This window comes from Zingiber officinale, chromosome 8B (assembly GCF_018446385.1).
Source record: "Zingiber officinale cultivar Zhangliang chromosome 8B, Zo_v1.1, whole genome shotgun sequence".
Classification (NCBI taxonomy): Eukaryota; Viridiplantae; Streptophyta; class Magnoliopsida; order Zingiberales; family Zingiberaceae; genus Zingiber; species Zingiber officinale.
The window spans coordinates 104,775,339-104,798,994 of record NC_056001.1 but is presented as its reverse complement, the minus strand read 5'-3'; positions in this window follow the sequence as shown (position 1 = coordinate 104,798,994).

Below are 23,656 nucleotides of genomic sequence, written 5' to 3'. Positions count from 1 at the left end.
GTAAAAAGTGTTGTCGTTTTAAAAAAAATCGCTCAATGACAACAGTTTTTCTAAAACCGTTGTCTTTTATATTTAATGGGGAGCTCAAAGACAACGGTTTTGGCAAAAACCGTTGTCTTTGAGCAAATACGCAACGCTTTCTCTTAAAACCGTTGTCGTAGGGGTGTTGTCGTTTGCAGTTTTTGTTGTAGTGTATGTGCTAAACGTGTTTCTAGAACTACATTTACTCGTACAATTAAAAAATTAATAAAGCAAGGAAAAAAGAATTTAATTGATGAATTTAGTAAATTATATAATAAAACTTCTTTATGTTCCGATATTTGGAGTGATCATTGGCAAACACATTCGTATATGGGCGTGACTTGCCATTAGATCGATAATTCTTGGAACCTCCAAAAAAGATTGTTAGCTTATAAAATTTTTGATGAATCATATAATGCTTATAACATCGCACAATTATTATGTTTAATTTTAGAAGAATATGACTTAACTCATAAAATATTTTCAATATCATTAGATAATGCTAGTTCTAATATCGCTTGTATAGATGATCTAAAATTTATTTGTCAACATATTATTCGTGGTTTATTTTTTCATATTCGTTGTGTATGCCATATTTTAAATTTATATCTTCAAGATGATTTAAAAATTTTAGAAAGTTATATTAAACAAATTAGAATTGTAATTTCTTATTTATGGTCTCATCCATCTCTAATGAAATAATGGAATATGTTTTGTAAAACTAATGGAATGAGACCTAAAAAATTTTCACTTGATGTACCAACATGTTGGAATTCAACATACCAATTATTACAAAATTCATTTGAATATAAAGAATTATTATGTTCATTTTTTGCATAAAATACTAATACTAATATATATTTATTTTCACAATAATAGAATATTTGTAGTAGTATTTGTGAAATTTTAAAAGTATTTAATAATGCAACCGAACAACTTTCTGGTGTTTATTATCCCACTGTTCAATTAATTTTATAATATTTTTCTAATATAGTATTAGTTTTAAATGAACATATTAATAATGAATATTTATCTCCTTGCATCTTAGTTAAGAAAACTAAATGGGAAAAATATTTTTATTTTATTCCTAAAATTTATTTAATTACATTTGCTTTATATCCTAGATTTAAATTAGAAGTTTTACAAGAAATGTTAACTTTATATTACGACGCTTTAATTATAATTAAAGATTCTTCTTCTCATGATCTAGTTAAGATTATATATAATGTTAGAATTTATTTATATGATATTTATAATCAATATTATACAAAATATGGAACACAAATCAATATTTCTGAAATACAATAAACTACTAGTAGTAATTTAAAACTTACAAAAGCACAATTTTTATTAAAAGAACGGACAAAACGTCCACGAGGATCCTTAAGTTCCATACAGGAACTTGAGAATTATTTTACGACTTCTTTTGATTTTAATGAAGCAGATAGCAAAAATTTCGATGTCTTAAAGTGGTGGTCACAAAAGGCTCAAAGCTTTCCCGTCCTCTCCATGATCGCCAAAAAAATTTTAGTTTGTCCAATGTCAACTGTTGTTGTGGAGTAGACGTTCAGTGCCAATGGAAACATATTAGATGAACGACGATCAATTGTCTCCCGACTCATTAGAAGCCCAAGCATTATTGGACGATTGGACCAGAGCAGAGAAAAGAATCTAAGGAATGCAACTTTCAGATGACAAAGTTGAAGATTTTGATACTGAAGGAACGAATACGACAAGAATAGGAAATGAAAGTAAGTGAAAATGTAAAAGAATAAAAATGTAAAAGAATTACGTGGGCTTTGATTCCCCTAAGGGAATAACTTAAATAAGTGCAAGCCCTTTTTTCCAATAAATTTTAATTTGTAATTTGTAATTTGTAATGTTTAATTTTTAATTTTTAATTTTTTTAATATAATAATCTTGAACCGTGGCAAGCCGTGATGAACCGTGAATCGAACCGTGTATCGACAGTTCCGAATCGTGAAATGTAACCGTCTTGGACGGTTAAGGTTAAGGGTCGACCTGCTTGGAACCGTTGAACTAACGATTCGGAACCGTCGAATCGTCGATTCCGAATCATGATCAAATCGAGCTAGATGACCACCTACATGATTATGCTGTATAGTGTTCTTCACGACAGAACTCTATTCAGATCGAGGTTGCTTCATAACCTAGTTAGTAATCATACGATAAATTCATAGAGTTGATTAAAAATTGAATACCGGTGTACAGATTGATTTTATTTATTTATTTATTTATTATTATTATTATTATTATTATTATTATTATTTACAGAATGTATTTTAGATTGACTTTACTAATGGTCTTTTTCTAATGTTAAAATCAAGAACCATGTAGCAGTTTTAATCTTAACGAGATAAGTGACGTGTTAAACACTTGGACTTCTAAAAGGGGCACAGCAGTGCCCTAATGTTTTTGACAGATATATGTTTTCAAAAAAAATACTTTTCATCTTTTAGTTAATTTGATGATAATTATAAATTAATTCTATAATTTACTTTTTATATAATTTAAAAATAAATTATAAAGAATACCTTCCTACTTAATACCATTTGGACTGAATGATGTATGAGGATTAAATCATTACACGAGTTTAAAGTCATTTGGATAATTGGTCGGCAAAATATATATACCTACGAATATGGTTCAAATGAGCTGAGTCATGTGGTAAATGATCTCATCCATTTGATCAAATTATGATATCTAAAACAAATTTAATGGGTTTGATGCCACATAAAATATATCCTTTACCTTTTTAGGTCCCTAATTGTACACGATAATTCATTTCTCATATATCTGGCTACAAAATCATTAAGATTGTTTTGAAATTAGAGGCTTGTAGCAAAAGCCCCAAAATGATTTCGTAGTTGAATTTATAAAAGATAACAATTATTACAATTAAGTTATGGATTCTTTATGTCATTAAATTTATTTTCTACTATATTATTTATATTTAAATAAATTTTATCATATTTTATTATTATTAATCAAGTCTTTTTGGTCTTACTCTTCCTATTTGTCATAATTTATATCGTTTAACCGGAACATTTATTGGTCATCTAAGTACATGTCTATACCATCTTAAACGTGACTTTCAGAGTTTTTCCTCAATAGATGCAACTTTGACTTTATCTCTAATACTCACATTTCTTATTATATTCATTCTCGTATGTCCACACATCCACTTTAACATCCTAGTCTCTACAACTCTCATCTTCTACTCATATACTCAAGTCATAGCCTAACATTCAGCTTCATATACCATAGCAAATCTAACTTCATAAAACATCTACTGCTCTCCTCTATTTCAATTATTCTATTTGTATTCTATATAAGACATCTCTCTCAATCTCTTCATCATTTTGTAAAAATAATCCTAAGTATTTAAATCTCTCAATTTCAGATGACTTATCATCTCCTATCTTAATAATTGTCTAATTATGTCTTATATTGCTATACTTAAATTTTATATATTATGTTTTTACTCTACTAAACCTAAAACTTTTCACTTCTAGCATTTTCCGCCAAGATTTTAGTTTAACATTTACTTCTTCATGTATCTCATCTAATAAAATAATATCATCTGCAAATAACATGCATCACGGTACTTACTGTATCTTGAATGTGTTCAGTGAATGTTTATCCATGCTTAATGTAAAAAGATAGAGACTTACAGTTAATCTTTGATTTACCCATATCTTTATTAAAAATGTTTCAATTAATCCATCTAAAGTTTTACTCTAGTCTTTACATCCTCATGCATATCCTTAATTAATTCAATATATATTACGTTAACACCTCTCTTTTTTAGAATTCTCTATATAATTTTTCTTGGACTTTATCATAAGCTTTTTCTAAGTCAAAGAATATCATATGTAGATCTTGTTTTTACTCTTGATACTTTTCAATTGGTTACGTGATAAGATGTATAGTTTATATTGTCAATCTTCCAGGCATAAATTAAAATTGATTTTCGGTCACCGTGGTTTCCTTTCTTAATATTTATTTCTATTACTATTTCTCAATGTTTAATGGTATGACTCATTAATCTAATACCCATATAATTTGCATAATTTTATAAGTCTCCCTTATTCTTATATTACGGAACTAGAGTACCTACCCTCTATTTCTACCTAAGATTGTCGACGAATGAATCACTAGTGAGTCGACATTGATATTGACTTTATCAGCGTCCATCTTGGCACAACAAGGATTAGTGGGGTTCTCCACCGGTGCCCGAGGAGAGAGCATTAGAAGGAGAATGTTAGAATAACGACCAGAGGTTCCCTAGTGCAGCCACTCCGATGCTCAAGTAAGTCTCCGATGGAGGAAGAGAGGAGAATGAAGAATGATAGTTTAGGATTTTGGATGTATGTGCTCGTACTTATGCCCCTAGGAGCAGGAGATCTTTTATAGAGTGGCGATTATACTCTTAACGTTCTCCACGTGTCTCGAGATGTGCACGTGTGTTACCCACGTTTGTCAAACTAAACGACTACATTTTCCATGTCCTTTAAGGAGTAAAAACTATATTGTCCATATCTTCAACGGACAACAGGTTATCACCTTAATGACTGTATATCAGCTAGAGTTGAGAACGACCTTGAATTGGGGATCACCCAGAGTCAGAGACACCACGGAGTCGAAGATCCCCCGGATTCAGGGGTGTCATGGAGTCAGGGTGGTTTCGATTCAGGACTACATAGAGTCAGGGCTGCATGGAACCGAGGATGGTTCTGGTCTGGGAACAATATGGAGTCGGGGCGGCAAAGCATCACCGGTCTCCCCTTCAAGTCTCTTTGTTGACCTTGACCGCCACCTCGGCAAGACTATTGACTTTCTTAGCCATTACCGCATTATCAGTCTTTCCTTCAAATCTAGTCAAAATAGGTAGAAGTCCGACTGACTAGACTATTGTTTAGTTGAATATATCAACTATCTCTAACCCAACTATAACGGTCACGTGGTCAATCCCAGGCGTGTTTCAAGTGACATGTTGCATTAAATGTCACCATGTTTAATAAATGCATGCCATGCATAATCTACCTTAGTCATCGGGCATGGAATATGCCAGCATGTCTCTGAGGTCACGTCTCATTAAAGTTTCATGTCTCATTAAAGTTTCACGTCTCATTAAAGTGATGTGACCATTTGCAAAGAATGTGAGGTGTCATCCGAATCATAATGTTGCTCGATCGAACAATTCAAGGCGCATCCTACTCTTATGATTACAGAGATCTATCGGTCAAAATTGAATGAGTGAGGATATATTAGGTTAAAGAAGGATGTTGTTGTCCTTATCGTTTAACTATTGCTTCTGTGTCCACCGTTTACAACTTTTTCGTCTTTGAGCACTCAGGCTTCTTTGTCACCTTCTTCTCTTATCAACAATTAATCATCTATCCTCCAGGTAGAGCATCTATAGTCTAGTATCATGACTCTCAATGGCTATGGAGTCATCTTCTACTCCTGAGTATAGGTCTATTAGTCCAGTGATACCAATGATGCCTTAGATCAAATAAGGACCACTTACAAGATCCCGACTGATCATCGGATAATGCTACCGAATGGTAATGACCGCCCAAACCATCCACCTCCCAGTTTTGTGAATTCTTTTTAAAGTCACTTATTGAACGGCTAATAGCATATCAGATTTGGGTCCCAATTTGTCTGAGACTTGACGTCGAACGTAAGCCTCACAACCCTAAATCCTCATAAAAGACACCTGGGCATTTCTCCCAGTCCATATCCTATATGGTGTCTTTATTACAGCCTTGGATAGAACTCGGTTGAGTATAAAGGTTGCCATGTCTAGAGCATAGCCCCAAAGGAATGTAGGAAGATCTGTGTGACTCATCATAGACCGTACCATATCTAATAGGGTACAATTCCTCCTTTCGGATACACCATTCCACTATGGTGTTCCAGGAGGAGTGAGTTGGGATAGAATCCCACACTCAGCTAGATAATCATGAAACTCATGGCTAAGGTATTCCCCACCTTGATCTGATCGAAGTATCTTAATACTCTTGCCAAGCTGGTTTTGTACTTCATTCTTGAATTCTTTGAACTTTTCAAAGGATTCTGACTTATGTGTCATCAAGTACACATAACCATATCTACTGAAGTCATCAGTAAATGTAATGAAGTACCTATAACCACCTCTAGCAGCGACATTGAAAGGACCACATACATCACTATGTATAAGACCTAACAAGTCAGTCGCTCTCTCACTATGTCCCCTAAAGAGAGTCTTGGTCATCTTGCCTAGTAGGCATGACTCGCATGTCTCATATGATTCAAAATCAAATGAGTCCAGCAAACCATCTTTATGGAGCTGGGATAAGCGCTTGTCATTTATATGACCTAAGCGACAGTGCCAGAGATAGTTTTGGTTCATGTCATTTGACTTAAACCTCTTGGTACTTATGTTATAGATATGGCTCTCAAGGTCTAGAATATAGAGTCCGTTCATCATAGGTGCACTACAATAGAGCATATCATTTAAATAAACTGAACAATATTTGTTCTTTATTATAAATGAAAACCCTTTCTTGTCCAAACAAGAAACTGATATAATGTTCTTAGTCAAAGCAGGCACATAACAACAATCATCCAACTCTAATACAAGCCCAGAGGGCAGAGATAGTAAATAAGTCCCTACAGCAACAGCAGCAACCCGTGCTCCATTGCCTATGCGTAGGTCCACCTCGCCCTTCGTCAATGCCCTGCTACTTCTCAGCGCCTGCACATTAGTACAAATGTGAGAAGCACATCCGGTATCTAATACCCATGATGAAGAAATAGTTAGATTGCCTTCTATAACATATATACCTGAAGTGGAAGTCTCACTTCTCTTCATCTTAAGATCTTCCAGGTACACCTTGCAGTTCCTCTTCCAATACCCTGTCTGACCGCAGTGGAAGCAGGTAGCATCCTTGGCGACCCCTCCTTTAGGCTTCAGTGTCTTGCCTTTGCCCTTGGCTTGGGACTTTCCCTTTCCTTTAGGCTTTCCCTTGCCCTTGTGTTTCTGAACCATCAGAATAGAGTTGGGCTTAACCTTCTTAAGGTTGAGCTCAGCAGTTCGTAACATACTTAGCAGTTCGGGCAGTGGCTTGTCAATTTCGTTCATGTTGTAGTTCATGACAAATTGACTGTAGCTCACTTGCAAAGACTGCAAGATCAGGTCAGCGGCCAGCTCTTGGCCAAGTGGGAATCCCAACCTCTGTAGATGCTCTATGTACCCAATCATCTTGAGTACATATGGACCTACGGGAGTCCCATCTGACATCTTGCACTGAAATAGTGCCCTTGAGATCTCAAATCTCTCGTGCCACGCTTGTCCTTGATATAGTTGACGAAGATGTTCAACCATATCATAAGCACCCATTAACTCATGTTGCTTCTAAAGCTCAGAGTTCATGGTCGTGAGCATTAGACATGATACATCTAATGCGTCATCTTGATGCTTCTTGTAAGCATCTTTGTTTGCTCGCGTGGCATTGGCAGGAGGAGCCTCCGGAATGGGCTGCTCCAGAACGTACAGTTTACATTCTTGGGTGAGAACTATTCTCATATTCCTGTACCAGTCCAGGAAATTTGCTCCGTTGAGCTTGTCCTTATCGAGGACAGAACGCAGGGAGAAGGAGTTCGTGTTTGACGACATGGTAATCTACAACAGAAAAATGTAGAAAAATAAATAAATATCATATTCTATTAATCATTTAATTAGGCCTTTTAAATTAAATGATGCTCCCACTGAATTCTATAATTCATGTGGGACAAGATCCACATCATACCGCGCCTTGAGTTAGCTTTGGCTAAATCGCCCAAAACTTAGTATGATCAGTAGGTAACTAATTACCAATTACATTTCTATGCAACTCTTATTTATAGGATCAAGATCCGCATTTATATTAAAACTCGAGTTAGCTTTAACTAAGTTTTTTTCAAACCTAAGTGTTTATTAAACTCCCTTTCAGTTAAGTTTTTAACTAAGTGATTTTCAAAACTAAACATTAAATTTAATTAAAATGATTTTTAAACTTAGCTATTTAGCAAAGTGTTTTACCAACACAACCATTTTAAAGCTAAAAATTGAGCTAAGTTTGTTTTACGAAAAAAATATATAAAAGTTTCAAAACTTATGTTTATCTAAGTTTCTGTTGAAAAAATTAAATATATTTCAAAGCATTTCTAAATTAGCTAAATATTTTCAAAGCTAAATTTAGCTAAGTGCTACTCTTCAGGGGGAGCTTAGAATTACATAGAATATTTTTTTTTCTCTCTACTCTTTCTTTTTTATTTATGTCAAAGGGGTATCATGATATTTTCGCATTTCTTTATCTCAGCTGGTCCAAATTCCTTCTGAATCTTGACCGATGTAATCATCCGCTTCTTACTATATCACATTCTTTTATCCCCTGAATCTTCTATCTCAACTGGAGGAATTTTACGATCTAATTGACACTCATCTCGTCAGAATGGTATGATATGGAATGGATGGTGTCATTAAGAAACTACTGGAGAATTGGAGTCTACCCATTGATGTGTCTTCACCCCCTATTAGTCTATCAAAGATCATCGACAATATCTTGAAAGATAACATAGTAGACTTAACTAAATATTGTTGCATGTTGATGTAGCATTCTTCCATTTGTAATTAACTTTTTGAATATAATGAAAAGTCTTTTGGAAGTCTTGTTGTCTCTCTTTTTACATCGTAGCAACTTGGCATCTTGATGAAAGATTTATTCATTGTGGATAAAATCGAATGAAGTTCCCACCGAGCACATCACAAGGCAGAGTCGAGAGGTGTGACTACTACTGCCAAGAGAGGGAATCGAGAGATTAATCTTTGAGGATACAAATGCACCACTAGGCCAGAAGGGATGTTGAATCCCGTCCTATCCCACCATTGAGTTCGACCCCGACTATGTTCGTATCGGAAGAGTGCGACGCTTGTAAAGGACAAGCGATATGATATGCGCTAAACCCTTGTGGAGGAGAGGTTGATATCACAAATTGAATTTCAATCCCAATTGTGTCTAAGTCAGGGGAGTTTGGGCCCTAAAAAGCATAAGGATGATACGATATATGCTCGACTGTTATGCGAAGGGGAGCTTGATATCGCATTCGGGATCTTGACCCAAACTATGTCTGAGTCGAAAGAGTTTGATCCCTGAAAAAATAAAGGTGATACAATATGTACTCGACCCTTGGGTGAATGGGAGGTTGATATTGCATTTAGCATATCAACCCTAACTATATCTGAGTCAAGAGAGTTTGGACTTTAAAAAGGACAAGGGTGATACAATGTGTGCTCAACCCTTATAGACATTGATATCATAGCGAGGATCTTGACCCCAACTATGTCTGAATCGGGAGAGTTTGATCCCTGAAAAGGGTAAGAACGATACGATATATGTTCAACCCTTGTGCGAAGGGGAGGTTGATATCGCAACTGGGATCTTAACCTCGAACATGTCTGAGTAGGGGAGTTTGGGCCCTAAAAAGGACAAGGACAATACGATATATACTTGACCATTGTGCAAAGGGAAGGTTGATATCATAGCCAGGATCTCGACCCCGACTATGTTTGAGTCGTGGGAGTTTGAACCCTGAAAAAGTTAAGGGTGATATGATATGTGCTTAACCCTTGTGCGAAGGGAAGGTTAATATCGCAGTCGGGATCTCGACCTTAAATATGTTCGAGTCAGAAAAGTTTGGACCTTAAAAAGGACAAGAATGATACGATATATACTCGACCCTTGTATGAATGAGAGGTTGATCTCGTAGTCAGGATCTCGACCTCGACTATATTCTAGTTGAAGGAGTTTAAGCCATGAAAAGGATAAGAGCGATACGATATGCATTCGATTCTTGTGCAAAGGAGAGGTTTATATCACAGCTGAAATCTTGACCCCATCTATATCCAAGTCGTGAGAGTTTAGTTCCTGCAATTTTGCAAAATATAATGATGATATTATATGTTCAACCTTTGTGTGAAGGGAGGTTGATATCCTAGTCGGGATCTCGATCTCGACTATGTTCATATCGGGGGAGTTTGGGCAAAATAGTCCAAGTCTAACAGAAATGTTTTTTCATTGATTAAAAAGATAATACAAACTTTGATAATATGTGAAAGATAAATGAAGGATATGAGCACAACTTAGGAATGGTAGGCTTTAAGTGATTGGCGCTCCATGGGCGATCCAACTTTTTGTTGTTTGCAACTTCCAAGTAATAAGCCCTTGAGCTCCTCTTGCAGATGACCCAAAACAGTCCTTCCCATTATAGCTTCATCTTGTTGATGTCACTAACCAGCTTGATATTCTTCTAGACCCAGTCGTTGACTTAAAAATTGAGAATGATGACTCACTTACTATAGTACTTTTGACACATCCTCTGCCAGTAGGCGACGAGTTGAGTAGTTACTTTTTGCCTAGTTCCCATGATCAAGTCGTGATCTTGGAGTCTCTGATTGGAGTTATCCTACCCATAGGTGCTCCTCCGAATAGACTCTTTCCCAACTTCCACTGGAACGCCCTCTTTCCCCCTACATACAAGGTGGAAAGGAGTCATTTTCGTACTTTCTCGAAGGGTAGTTCGATAGGCCCAAAGAATGCTCGGTAACTCATCCAAGCAGCTGCCAATTTAATTTTGAATCTGTGGACTATTTTTCAGCTGACCACTTCCGCATGTTCATTATGTTGGATCAGAAAGATGCTAGAGGGGGAGGGGGGGTGAATAGCGTTCATCACTTTTTAAAAAAACAAGAATTGAGAATACGTAGCGGAAAAGTAACACGAAAGTTCAAATGCTAACACAACTAATTTTTTACTTGGTTCGGAGCATTCGACAACCCTTAATTCAAAGTACATACTCATTGAGTGCTTTCATTGGGCAATTACTATCAATTTAAAAATGAGTTACAAAGATTCCTGAGTATAAGAACTGAAATGAAAATGTTACCGATAAATAGAAAGGAAATTTGAAGAAGTCTTTGTTCTTCAAACTTCGGAGCATCCTTTCAATGTTGTTGGAGCCTTTTCAGAGTAGTCTGCGAATATGAAAGTCGTAGCAAATGATTGTCTGAAGCTGCTGGTCAAAGACCTTTATATAGACACATTCTGGGTGTCTGGAACCCCTTTAGGTGCCTGGACCATTGCTGATGTGGCGATCTCTCGTCGAGACTTGATCCGTCAAGTTTATCCATCTCCGAATTCCCGAACCCCCTCCGAGCGCCTAGACCATTGATGTGAGTTTGGCCAGTCATCATGATCTAACTCAGCTTCTGGATGATTTTTCTGGTCCGGACGCTTGGACCAACTTTGAGTGCTCAGACTACCCAGGTGCCTGCCCAATCACTAGCTGCGAAGCTTGCCCAGGCACCCAGAGCAACTCTGGGCACCCAGACCGTTCGGGCGCCTGGATGGCTCCAGGTGCCTGGACGCCTTATTTTCAGCCCCCTTTTTTCTTTTTTCCTGCAACAAGGTTAGCACACAAGCAATAATAGAAAAAAAAAAAAAGGAAAATAGAAATTTTACTCTCTCCGGACTGTCCGGTCCTGATCTTCAGTTTTGCTAAACCCCCGGGTCAAATCGAGACCTACTATTCTCTCGATCAGGGATGCGTCTTCAATGGATCTCTCCTCTAACTGCTTACCTTTTACTTACCAACTATAGTCGCTTGACTCATCTTTGACTCACTAGGTCTTCCCTCCAGTTGTCAGGTCCGTAGACCCAACTGTACTTCGGATGATTATTTGGTCCCACAGACCCAACCAGATTTCCCACCAAATATCGAGTCATGTGGACCTATCTAAACTTCACACTAGCTATTAGGTCCTACAGACCTAGATGGATTTCAGCTTGGTAGCAGGCCCTCCAAACCCATCAACTCCTGCACACTTAGTAAAATAATTATGCCACGAACACTCTAACTTTAATCTATTTGTTATTCATCAAAATTTGAGTCAGATCATTAGTGCAAATTGCACCAACACATTGCTTTGAGGGTAAGCCACTGAGGTAAAGGCTTGTTAGATGTCAAATCATTTACACCATTCTTTTAGTCAACGGTCTTGAAACTATCAATTATTATCCAAAACTAGCTTGTGAGACAGATCGTATCGATCGACAATATTCTACCATAGGAACTTCTTGATGACCTCTTCCGTTATGTGGGCTAGAGCCTCAACCTGCATCCATTTGGAGACATAATCGACCGACACAAGAATAAATTTCTTCTGTTGAGGTCCAATCAGGAAGGGTCCTACTATATCTAAGCCCCTCTAGTCAAAGGGGTATGACACAGTGGAGGTCTTCAGGAACTCAGTTTTGGTCCCCTTGAGGCCGGCAAAAGGAGGTGAATTACCTAAAATTAAAATCAAATCTTTCTCGATCTTCAGACTAAGTTAGGTAAACATTTGTTTAATAACATAAAGTAAATGCATAAAATAAAGACAGAGGCAAGGGTATTTACTAGGTTTGCAATTAAAGAATTGCTAATCCTGGACAAATGAAGGTCACTAAAATCTCTTTCTTTTAAAAGCCAAGTAGTCTCTTACAATGTCAAAAGCACAAGACAGTAGAGAACAGAATTAGAAAATAAAGTACATAAGTCATTTACCAGTGTTGTTTTAAACTACTGAGACCAATGCTCTATTTATAGCCTCCTGGTCAGATCTGACCATTTATTGATGTGGTAGCTCCGGGCGCCTGGAAGAGGTCCGGATGCTTAGGCGTGGATAAAACTTTAACCACGTGCAACAATTCATAACGGCCAGCTGAGGATAAACTTTCATGGTTCAGGCGTCTGGACCAGATCCGAGCGCCCGAACCGTGTTGACACAACCCTCGAACAGGGCTGCCCCAGGAGGTCCGGGCACTTGGACTCAATCCAGGCGTAGTCAACTCCTTATTGACTATCTGGTTTTTCTCCATTTTTGCTCCAATTGCTTGGATGATTTTGGCTATCCGGAATAGGACTCACCTGAACTCATTTTCCAATTTTCTCCTCAAGCAAGCTTTTGCTCCGGCTTCTCATCCCTCAGAAAATGTCGTGCACTTCCATCTCATCTAGCAGCGTACTCTGTCACAACACCTCGTCTCTCGGAAGCACCGAGCTCGTCGACTCTCTCCTGTGTCATCCTTCTCACTAGCTGCGTCTTTCGTTCAACTTCCTGTGCTTTTAAATTCCTGCACACTTAGACACAAGGTATCAAACACACACAGGACCTAACTTGACTTGGTCGATCATATCAAAACTATCACAGGGTACTTACACTCAGTCAAGCAGTGAGAGAGGTTTTGGTGCTTCTAGTAGTGGATGCAAGCAGCAACAAATCGAGCGATATTCACGTGTAGAGTTGGCCAAAAATATCCAACCAATAGTACTTTCTGAGTGAGCACCCATCCCAAATGTAGTTGCCACAAATGCCTTCATGAATTTCCCTCATGACATAGTTGGCATCATTGGGACCCAGACATTTAAGGAGGGGGGGGGGGTGCGAAAGGCTCGTCAGTACAAGATATCCCCAATCAGAGTGAAGCGGGGACTCTTATCTTAAGTAGTTGGCTTTGTTCTGGATCAGTGGGCAGAGTCCTGTGCTGGACGAAAGCAATGAGGGGCATCTCCGATCAGCGTGGGGATCCAGACCTGATGTTTGGTCAATTTGTGAAATCAGCAAAACCTGAAACACCAAGTCAACCAGGTTCCACGTTGCCAATGCGCTTACTAGTTTAGCCGGTCTATCTGCCTTCTGATTCTCTGCTCAGAGAATATTTTGTAAAATGTCCTCTTGGAAGTCAGCTTTTAACTTCTCGAAGATGCCCCAATAACTTCCCAATCGATTGTTCTTGATCTCAAACCTTCCTTTTAGTTGTTGAGACATCAATTGGGAGTTTGAGTAGATGATAACTTGGAAGGCCCTAACTTGCTTTGCTGCTTGAATTCTCACAAGCAGGGCTTCAGACTCGACTTCATTATTAAGAGGCTTGAAAGTTGAGCCAGACCGAGAGCTAGAGTACATCCTCTCGATGGAATATTAATAATATCCCGACATCTCTACCTTATCAAGTGGAGGAGTCATCCATATAAAATTTTCATATTCCATTGACTTCCTGGTCATGAATTTTAGTTAGGAAGTCTGGCAAGACTTGAGCTTTGATGATTGTTATCAGCTGATATTGAATATGATATTCGGTCAACTTGGTGGTCCACTTGATCAATCTACCCAAGGCTTCCAAATATGTTAGCACCCGATCTAGAGTGTTATTGGTGAGAATCATGATGGGATGGACTTGGAAATATGACTTTAATCATCGCGCGAAGAGAGCCAATTTCTCTAATTGGTGTAACGACTCTCAGCGTCCTTCAATGGGTGACTTAAAAATAGATGAGGTGTTGTATGAGGGTGAATATTCAGTTAAAATTGAACTGAATTAACCAAACCAATCTAAATCGATTTTTGTGAACAAATCAAATTGATTGATTTTTTTTAAATGAACAAACTGAACAAATAAAATATCAGTTAATTCAGTCAAAAACTGAATTAACAATTTTTAAAAAAAAATAATTTTTAAAAAAATAAAACTTAGTTTCGATCTTAAAAAATAAGGTCTAAAAATTCTGTTTACTCCAAAATTTTGGTTAATTTAGTCTATTTAGTTTAACCAAATATGAAAATTTTAAAATCAAACTAAACCGAATTAACCAAATTAATCAATTTTTTTTAAAAAAAAAACTGAATTTCTATATAAATGGAACTAAATTTTGAAATTCGATTGGCTTGTTTAATTTGTTCAGTTTAACCGAATTTTTACTCACCCCTAGTATTGTATGCCCTCTTTCTCTTGGTGGAATAAGACCATGACAACTGCCCCCTTTGATGCTGACCAATAAATCCATAGCATTTCTCCTGTAATCGACTTGGAGAGTAGCAATAAACAGGATAAATATTCCTTCAACTAGGTAAAAGTATCATTGTATTTCGCGTCCCACTCAAATTTGGAAGCTTTCTTCAACACCTTAAAAGAATTAAACTTTGAGTGGCTGAGTGGGAGATGAATTAGGAGAGTGCTATGATGCAACTAATCAACCACTGTGCTTCTCTGAGATTATGTGGATGTGATATATTTTGGAGTGTTAGGATCTTCTCGGGGTTGGCTTTAGTGCTCCACTCAGTTACGATGTACTTGAGAAAATTTCTGCTCCTGACCCCAAAGAGACACTTATTGGGATTAAGCTTGAGCTTGTATTACCTCAGCGTATAACATGTCTCCTCAATGTCTAAGATCAAAGTCTTAGGTCGGGCAATCTTGATTAAGATTTCGTCCATCTACACCTTGATATTTCTCCTGATTTAGTGCTTGAAGACCCGACCCATAAGTCGTTGATAAGTTATCCCTATATTCTTTAGACTGAATGACATGATCATATAACAAAGGGTCCTATTAGCAGTGATGAAATTAACTTTTTCTTAATCCTTGAAAGTCAGGAGAGTTTGATGGTAGTCTTGATAGGCCTCCAGTATACACATGAGTTCACAGTTGGAAGTTGAGTTTACCAGCTGATCGATGCAAGGGAAAGGATAGCAATCCTTCAAGCAGGTCTTGTTAGGTCTCAGAAGTCAATGCAGATCCTCTACTTGCCCATGGCTTAGACACCAACACCACGTTGACGAGCGAATTTGGGAATTAAACCTCCCATACATGTCGACTTCTATTAACTTATCAATTTCTGTTTGAATCACTTACTTCCATTAACTTTTCAATTTCTATCTGAATCACTTGGTTCTACTCTAGTGAGAAATTCCACTTCTTCTGTCGAACGGGTTGAACATCAGGAAGTGTGTTTAGCCGATGAATCATCACGATCAGGGAAACGTTTGTAACATCTTTCAACGAACAAGTGAAGACGTCATGGTTGCACGAGAGACATGTAATTAATTCTTGTTTGACCTTCGAGGGAAGATCTGTGGCTACTCGGGTGACTGTGTCTGGCCGGTCAGGATGAACTTGCCCGTTTCCATGGTCCTCCATCGGTCTGGATATTGGCACCTCCTAGATGACTTAGACTATGGTATCTTGAGTCTGGCGAACCTTATGCAAATTGATCCAGATTATATCAACGTAGCATTTTCTTGCCACTGACGGGTTGCCTTTCACCTCCTCGACTTAACTTCCCATTGAAAACTTGATTTTTTGATAGAAATTAGAGACTATCACCTGAAAGGCACTTAGCATCGGCCTCCCCAGTATGACATTATAAGTGGAAGTTGTGTTCACGATGATGAAGGGTGTACATCAAGTCCGTATCAGTGGCTCCTCCCCTAAGGAAAGGGAGAGGTTAATCTAGACTAGCGGCTACACCTTATGTCCTGTGAACTCGTACAGGGGTATGTATAGTGTTAGGATCGTTCGTACTCGGCTAGAGAGGGGGGTGTGAATAGCCGTCCCAAATTCTCGCGTTCTTCCTACAGTTAGGGTTAGTCGCAGCGGAAATACAAGGAAGAAACTAAGGAGAAGAAAAATAAACCGATGTAACGAGGTTCGGAGATGAACTCCTACTCCTCGGCGTGTCCGTAAGGTGGACGAAGCCTACCAATCCGTCGGTGGATGAGTCCCCGGAGAACCGGCTAAATGTGAGCTCCTTATGGGTGGAGAAACCTCGCCACAAATACTTCTTGCAACAGCAAGATAAGGAGTACAAATACAAGAGAAGCAAGAAGTAAATACACAGCAAATGTAAACAACCCTTGCCTTCTTGTCGACTGTTGAAGAAGCAACAACCACAGCAGCAGCTCAGTCGAGTCCCAGCCGAAAGAAGAAGCTCACGCGAAGCTTGCGAAGAAGAGCTCAACAAAGCTCAAGCACCGCAGCACTTAGGGAGAAGAGGAGAAGAGGAAGAAGCGAGGGACAAATCACCGATCAGGCCCTGCGCTGATCGGTCCCCAGACCGATCAGTCAGTGCACAGAAACATTCTGTGTGTACTCTGATCGGTCTGTGGACCGATCAGGCCACAGCTGGATCGGTCCACGCACCGATCCCAACTCTTGGCTTTGAAGCTCTTCCTTCCGCGACATCGTCTCCGATCGGTCGCCACGACCGCATATGCTCAGGAGGGGCCACTGATCCTCCCATCTGAGCTACAGACCTTCCGATCGGTCCGCAGATCGATCGAAGCTATCGGGCATTCGGTTCCCACTGGATCGGTCGGTCAGATACCTAGTGACTTGGTTTTGTCCCAAACCAAGTCCCAAGCCTTCCAAACCAACATTCGGTCAACCTCGACTTGTTGGTTCTTCATTCCTAGCATCCGGTCACTCCCTTGACCTGCTAGAATTTCCCGCCAAGTGTCCGGTCAATCCCTTTGACCTACTTGGACTTTCTCAACACCGGATGTCCGATCATCCCGATCCATCTGGATTTTCCTCCCTGGCTTCACTCACCGGACTTTCACCGCTTTACTCACCAGGATTTCCACACCGCCTAACATCCAGTTAGGACTTTCTCATTGCCCGGCTTCACTCACCGGACTTTCCACACCGCCTAACATCCCGCTAGGACTTTCCCACTGCCTGGCTTCACTCACCAGGACTTTCCACACTGCCTAACATCCCAGTTAGGACTTTCCCACTGCCTAGCTTCACTCACCAGGACTTTCCACCTGCCTAACATCCCAGTTAGGACTTTCCCTCGTGCCAAGCTCCCTGCTTGGACTTCTCCGTGCCAAGTCTCCATACTTGGACTTTTCCAGTGCCAAGTCTCCATACTTGGACTTTTCCCGTGCCAAGTCTCCATACTTGGACTTTTCCGTTGTCAAGTCTCCATACTTGGACTTTTTCCTGAATCAGGTCAACCAGGTCAACCTTGACCTACGGTTGCACCAATAATCTCCCAAACATCTATTCTTATCCCATATCAAGAATACAACTCTTCCACGAGTGTCAAACATCAAAATACAACTCAACTAGGTCAACCTTGACCTAAGATTGCACCAACAATCTTCCTAAGTCAAACATCAAAATACAACTCGAGTCAGGTCAACTCGAGTCAGGTCAACCAGGTCAACCTTGACCTAAGGTTGCACCAACAATCTCCCCCTTTTTGATGTTTGACAAAATCATAATCAAGTTAGGTTAATCCGATAACCTAACTTAGGTTTCCCAATGTTCTTCAATGTTCTTCCTTGAACATTATCTAGAACATTCTCCCATTCTCCAACACTCTCCCCCTTTTTGACACACATCAAAAAGAGAGAATCAAGGTCAAGAGTTTCCTCCTAATGAAAGTCTCATACCTTTCATTGAAACTCTTAATTTCCCCCTTGATACTAAACTCAACAATCAACTTAGTGACAATCCTATGTCACTAATCCTCAAAAGTCTTTAAGGAGTAACAACTCCCCCTAAAAGTCAACTCCCCTTGACAATTAGGTAAAAAAAACTCCCCCTAAAGGTCAACTCCCCCTTGACCATTGCACCAACAATGTCTTGGAGAGTTTCAAACCTTTAGAAACCCAAAACTCAACTCCCAAAAACTGAAATTTCAGACACCTGCTGAAAATCAGAAACTGGCACGCACTGATCGGTCCTCAGACCGATCAACAGCCCCCTGGATCGGTCCCCAGACCGATCCATGCTTCATTGGATCGGTCCGTAGACCGATCAGGACTTCCCTGGATCGGTCGCCAGACCGATCCAGACTCTGATAGGAGATTTCTGAAATTTCCTTCCCAAAATTCAGAAACTCCTAGAAAATTCCAGAAAACTCGAAAAATTGTGAAATTTTGAGGATACATTGCTCATAACATATACTATCATGGAAAAATAGTTTTCTATGAAAATAACTTCCATTTTTCAATCTTGATACAAAGTGCAAAAACTTTGAAATAGTTCAAGTTTAACTCAACTTTGTATCACAATGTTCAATGATGAATGCAATCACTAAGATGGCTTCATCAAGGTTTTCCAAATCAATTTCAAAATGATTTTAAACCTTTTAATTTAGGACCATAATCTTAGGGCTAAATGTACATGACTTGTACACAAGCTTTCCCTATGATCCTCCATTTCTTAAATTAGGCTCATCTAGGTACAAGAACTATGCACCTTGATCCTAATTCATGATCCTAATATCTCACACACATTTAAAGTGTATCAAACACATCCATGGCAATTTTGATGTGAGATATGGGTTTAGGTATCTTAGACTAAGGTCTCATGCATTTTCTAAACACAAATTTGATCTCAATATCAAAATGTGTTTTTCATCCTTAAATCAATTCAATTGATTATTAATGCAAGAGATGATGACATGGCATAAAATGGTATCATAAATGAAAACATGTGCCAATGTTATGATGTCATGGCATAAAGTTTGAAACGTAAATAAACATGACATAAAAACTAGCCTAAGCATTATCATGACATTTCAAATGATAATAAAACTAAACATGATGTCATGACATGTGAGGGCAAACAATCATGGCAAGATTTAGCATAAATAAATATACCTAGATTTCCTATCTAAGTATCCTTAACCACTTGGCTAACTTCAAATTTAATCCTAGATTGCCCCAAAATGCCAAAATCCTAATTTTGACACTTCTTGAATTCTAGATTAATTCATGTCACTTAAAGATCAAATTTATCCTCAAAACTTGGCATGTTTCATTTTTCCTCGAGAGTTCTCTAGATTTTTTCAAATTGTGCCAATTGAGATTAAAAATAAAATTTCCAATCTTTAGGCACATTTAACTCTTCAAAGGAGTAAATGATAATTCCATTTCATTTTCAAAAGTTCTCAAAACCTTGAAAATGCTCCTTGAGTGTCAATTTCCTCAAAGTTGGGTTAACTACCCTTCTAATCAGAGTTGACACTCTCTAACCCATCTATGGGGTAGAGAAGATGCTCCTAGGAACCCAATACATATTAGAGCTCATTGGGTTCACTAAATATTCACTAGGGATAACTTCCCTAGCAACCCTCCTAATGACCCTCTTAGGCTTTAAAGCCTTGGTCATTTGGGTCTCATCAAGGTCAACTATAGGGGTGACTCCCCTTGTGACCTTGGTAATGGTCTTCCTAGCCCTAGGTTTTGTTCCATAATCGAATGAAACATTATGATAAGTGGGCTTGACCAATTGTGACTTAGGTTTGTGACCCAAACCTTTCTTGTCCTTGGACTTGGGTTTTTGACCCCTAGACCCTAGAGTCAAATCCTTAAGAGCCTTTTCTAGAGAGTCAAGTATTGACCTCAAGACTTGATTTTCTTTCTCTAATACCTCAAGTTTTGATTTATCATTTTTCTTTGAGGTATTCCTAGGCATGTGTCTAGATGATTTGGGATTTCTATCTAGATTTTCCTTAGCCTTAGATGAGTTAATTCTAGGGTTAGCATTTCTAGAATTGTTCTTATCTAGGCTAACATGCTTGGCTCCTAAGCACATGTATCGATTTCTAGTGTTAACATGCTTATCATTATTGACAATGGCAATAAGACTACTTGCATGCATCCTACTAGAATTGCAAGAATGAGCTTTAAATGTTACCTTAGGGTTTGCCTTAGCTCCCCCTTTACATGTGTTTGGCCTCTTGTCCTTGTGAGGTTGCCTCCCCCTTGGACATTGACTCCTATAGTGTCCCCGTTGCTTGCATTGGAAGCACACCACGTGCTTCTTGCTCTTGCATGTCGGGACTCCGGCTTCCTTGACCTTTGGTGCCGGTGGAGTCTTTCTAACCCTCTTTGGACACTTACTCTTGTAGTGCCCAAACTTCCTACACTCAAAACACATTATGTGTAATTTGCTTGAAATCACAGTGTTTGAGTTACCTAGGGTTGTGGATGTAGATGAGCTTTCTTCTTCATCCCTTTCGGAGGTAGATGCCTCTTCTTGCTCCGATCTTGAACAAGAGCTCTCCTCCTCTTCTTCCTTGGATGTTGAGTAGCTCTCACCTCCCAATTCGCTTCCTCTATGATGTGAGCTACTTGGCTCACTAGGCTCCTCTTCATGGAATTTTGCCAAATTGTTCCACAATTCCTTGGCGTTGTTGTACCTATCTATCTTGCACAAAACATTATTAGGTAAAGCAAATTCAATAATTTTTGTTACCTCGTCATTGATTTCGGATTGTCGGATTTGCTCTTTCGTCCACTCCTTCTTCTTGATAGGTTTTCCTTCCTCATCCATCGGAGGGGAAAACCCTTCTTGTACACAAAACCAATTTAACATATTAGTCCTAAGAAAATACATCATCCTTACCTTCCAATATGTGAAGTTGTCGTGAGACTCGTAGAAGGGTTGAATCGTGACATCTTCTCCATAGAGATCCATCTCAAGCCCGTGCTCCCCCGGGTGTTGATCCGTCGAAGAGCGGCCTCGCTCTGATACCACTTGCTGGGATCGTTTGTACTCGGCTAGAGAGGGGGGTGTGAATAGCCGCCCCAAATTATCGCGTTCTTCCTACAGTTAGGGTTAGTCGCAGCGGAAATACAAGGAAGAAACTAAGGAGAAGAAAAACAAACCGATGTAACGAGGTTCGGAGATGAACTCCTACTCCTCGGCGTGTCCGTAAGGTGGACGAAGCCTACCAATCCGTCGGTGGATGAGTCCCCGGAGAACCGGCTAAATGTGAGCTCCTTATGGGTGGAGAAACCTCACAAAAAATTTCTGCAACAGCAAGATAAGGAGTACAAATACAAGAGAAGCAAGAAGTAAATACACAGCAAATGTAAACAACCCTTGCCTTCTTGTCGATTGTTGAAGAAGCAACAGCTTCTCAGACGCCAACCACAAAGCAGCTCAGTCGAGTCCCAGCCGAAAGAAGAAGCTCACGCGAAGCTAAGAAGAGCTCAACAAAGCTCAAGCACCGCAGCACTTAGAGCAGAAGAGAAGAGGAAGAAGCGAGAGTACGTAAGATGCCCTCGCCTCCTTTATACCGCCAAGAAGAAATGAAGAAACTAGCCGCTTGCGTTGCAACGCTAGAACCCCGATCGGCGGATCGATCAGCCCTACCGATCGGTCCCCGCATCGATCACAGACAAACTCGATCGGCTGGACCGATCAAAGACACCGGATCGGTCCACGCACCGATCCCAACTCTTGGCTTTGAAGCTCTTCCTTCCGCGACATCGCCTCTCCGATCGGCCGCCACGACCGATCAGAAGCTCCCGATCACCCACGCACCGATCAGCGCCTTTCGCGGCCATCGATCACCGATCGGTCCGCAGATCGACGATACCGATCAAGAGCACATCGATCGGTTGATCGGTCACTAGACCGATCAGATACCTAGTGACTTGGTTTTGCCCAAACCAAGTCCCAAGCCTTCCAAACCAACATTCGTCAACCTCACCCTGTTGGTTCTTCATTCCTAGCATCGTCACTCCCTTGACTGCTAGAATTTCCGCCAAGTGTCCGGTCAATCCCTTTGACCTACTTGGACTTTCCTTAACACCAGATGTCCGATCATCCCCGATCCATCTGGATTTTCCTGCACGGCTTCACTCACTGGACTTTCACCGGCTTTACTCACCAGATTTCCACCGCCTAACATCCCGTTAGGACTTTCTCACCGCCTGCTTCACTCACCAGGACTTTCCACACTGCCTAACATCCCAGTTAGGACTTTCCCACTGCCTGGCTTCACTCACCAGGACTTTCCACCTGCCTAACATCCCAGTTAGGACTTTCTCACTGCCTGGCTTCACTCACCAGGACTTTCCACACTGCCTAACATCCCAGTTAGGACTTTCCCACTGCCTGGCTTCACTCACCAGGACTTTCCACCTGCCTAACATCCCAGTTAGGACTTTCCCTCGTGCCAAGCTCCCTGCTTGGACTTCTCCGTGCCAAGTCTCCATACTTGGACTTTTCCAGTGCCAAGTCTCCATACTTGGACTTTTCCCGTGCCAAGTCTCCATACTTGGACTTTTCGCGTGCCAATCTCCCTGCTTGGACTTTTCCAGTGCCAAGTCTCCACACTTGGACTTTTCCGTTGCCAAGTCTCCATACTTGGACTTTTTCCCGAATCAGGTCAACCTTGACCTACGGTTGCACCAATAATCTCCCAAACATCTATTCTTGTCACATATCAAGAATACAACTCTTCCACGAGTGTCAAACATCAAAATACAACTCAACTAGGTCAACCTTGACCTAAGGTTGCACCAACAATCTTCCTAAGTCAAACATCAAAATACAACTCGAGTCAGGTCAACTCGAGTCAGGTCAACCAGGTCAACCTTGACCTAAGGTTGCACCAACATATAGGATATAGTTCTTCTCTATCTAACCACATTTGGTTGAAAGCCATTTTGAAGATGATGTTGACAGAACTGCCCGAATATATGAAAACTCTTTTCACTTGGTAGTTGGTGATGAAAGCCTCAATAATTAAAGTGTTATCATGAGGAGCTTCTATCCTTGCCAAATCTTGGGCCCGAAGCTAATTGAAGGGTTTATTCCCTCCTTCTTAACTAATACTAAATGTATAACTCTCCGGCCTTGTACCATGGACCTTTCGGGTGCAAGTGGAATCTTTATATGTCGGGTCTCTTGAAATCATGTTTACAATCCCTCGGGGATCTCTCTTTCCTTTGCCC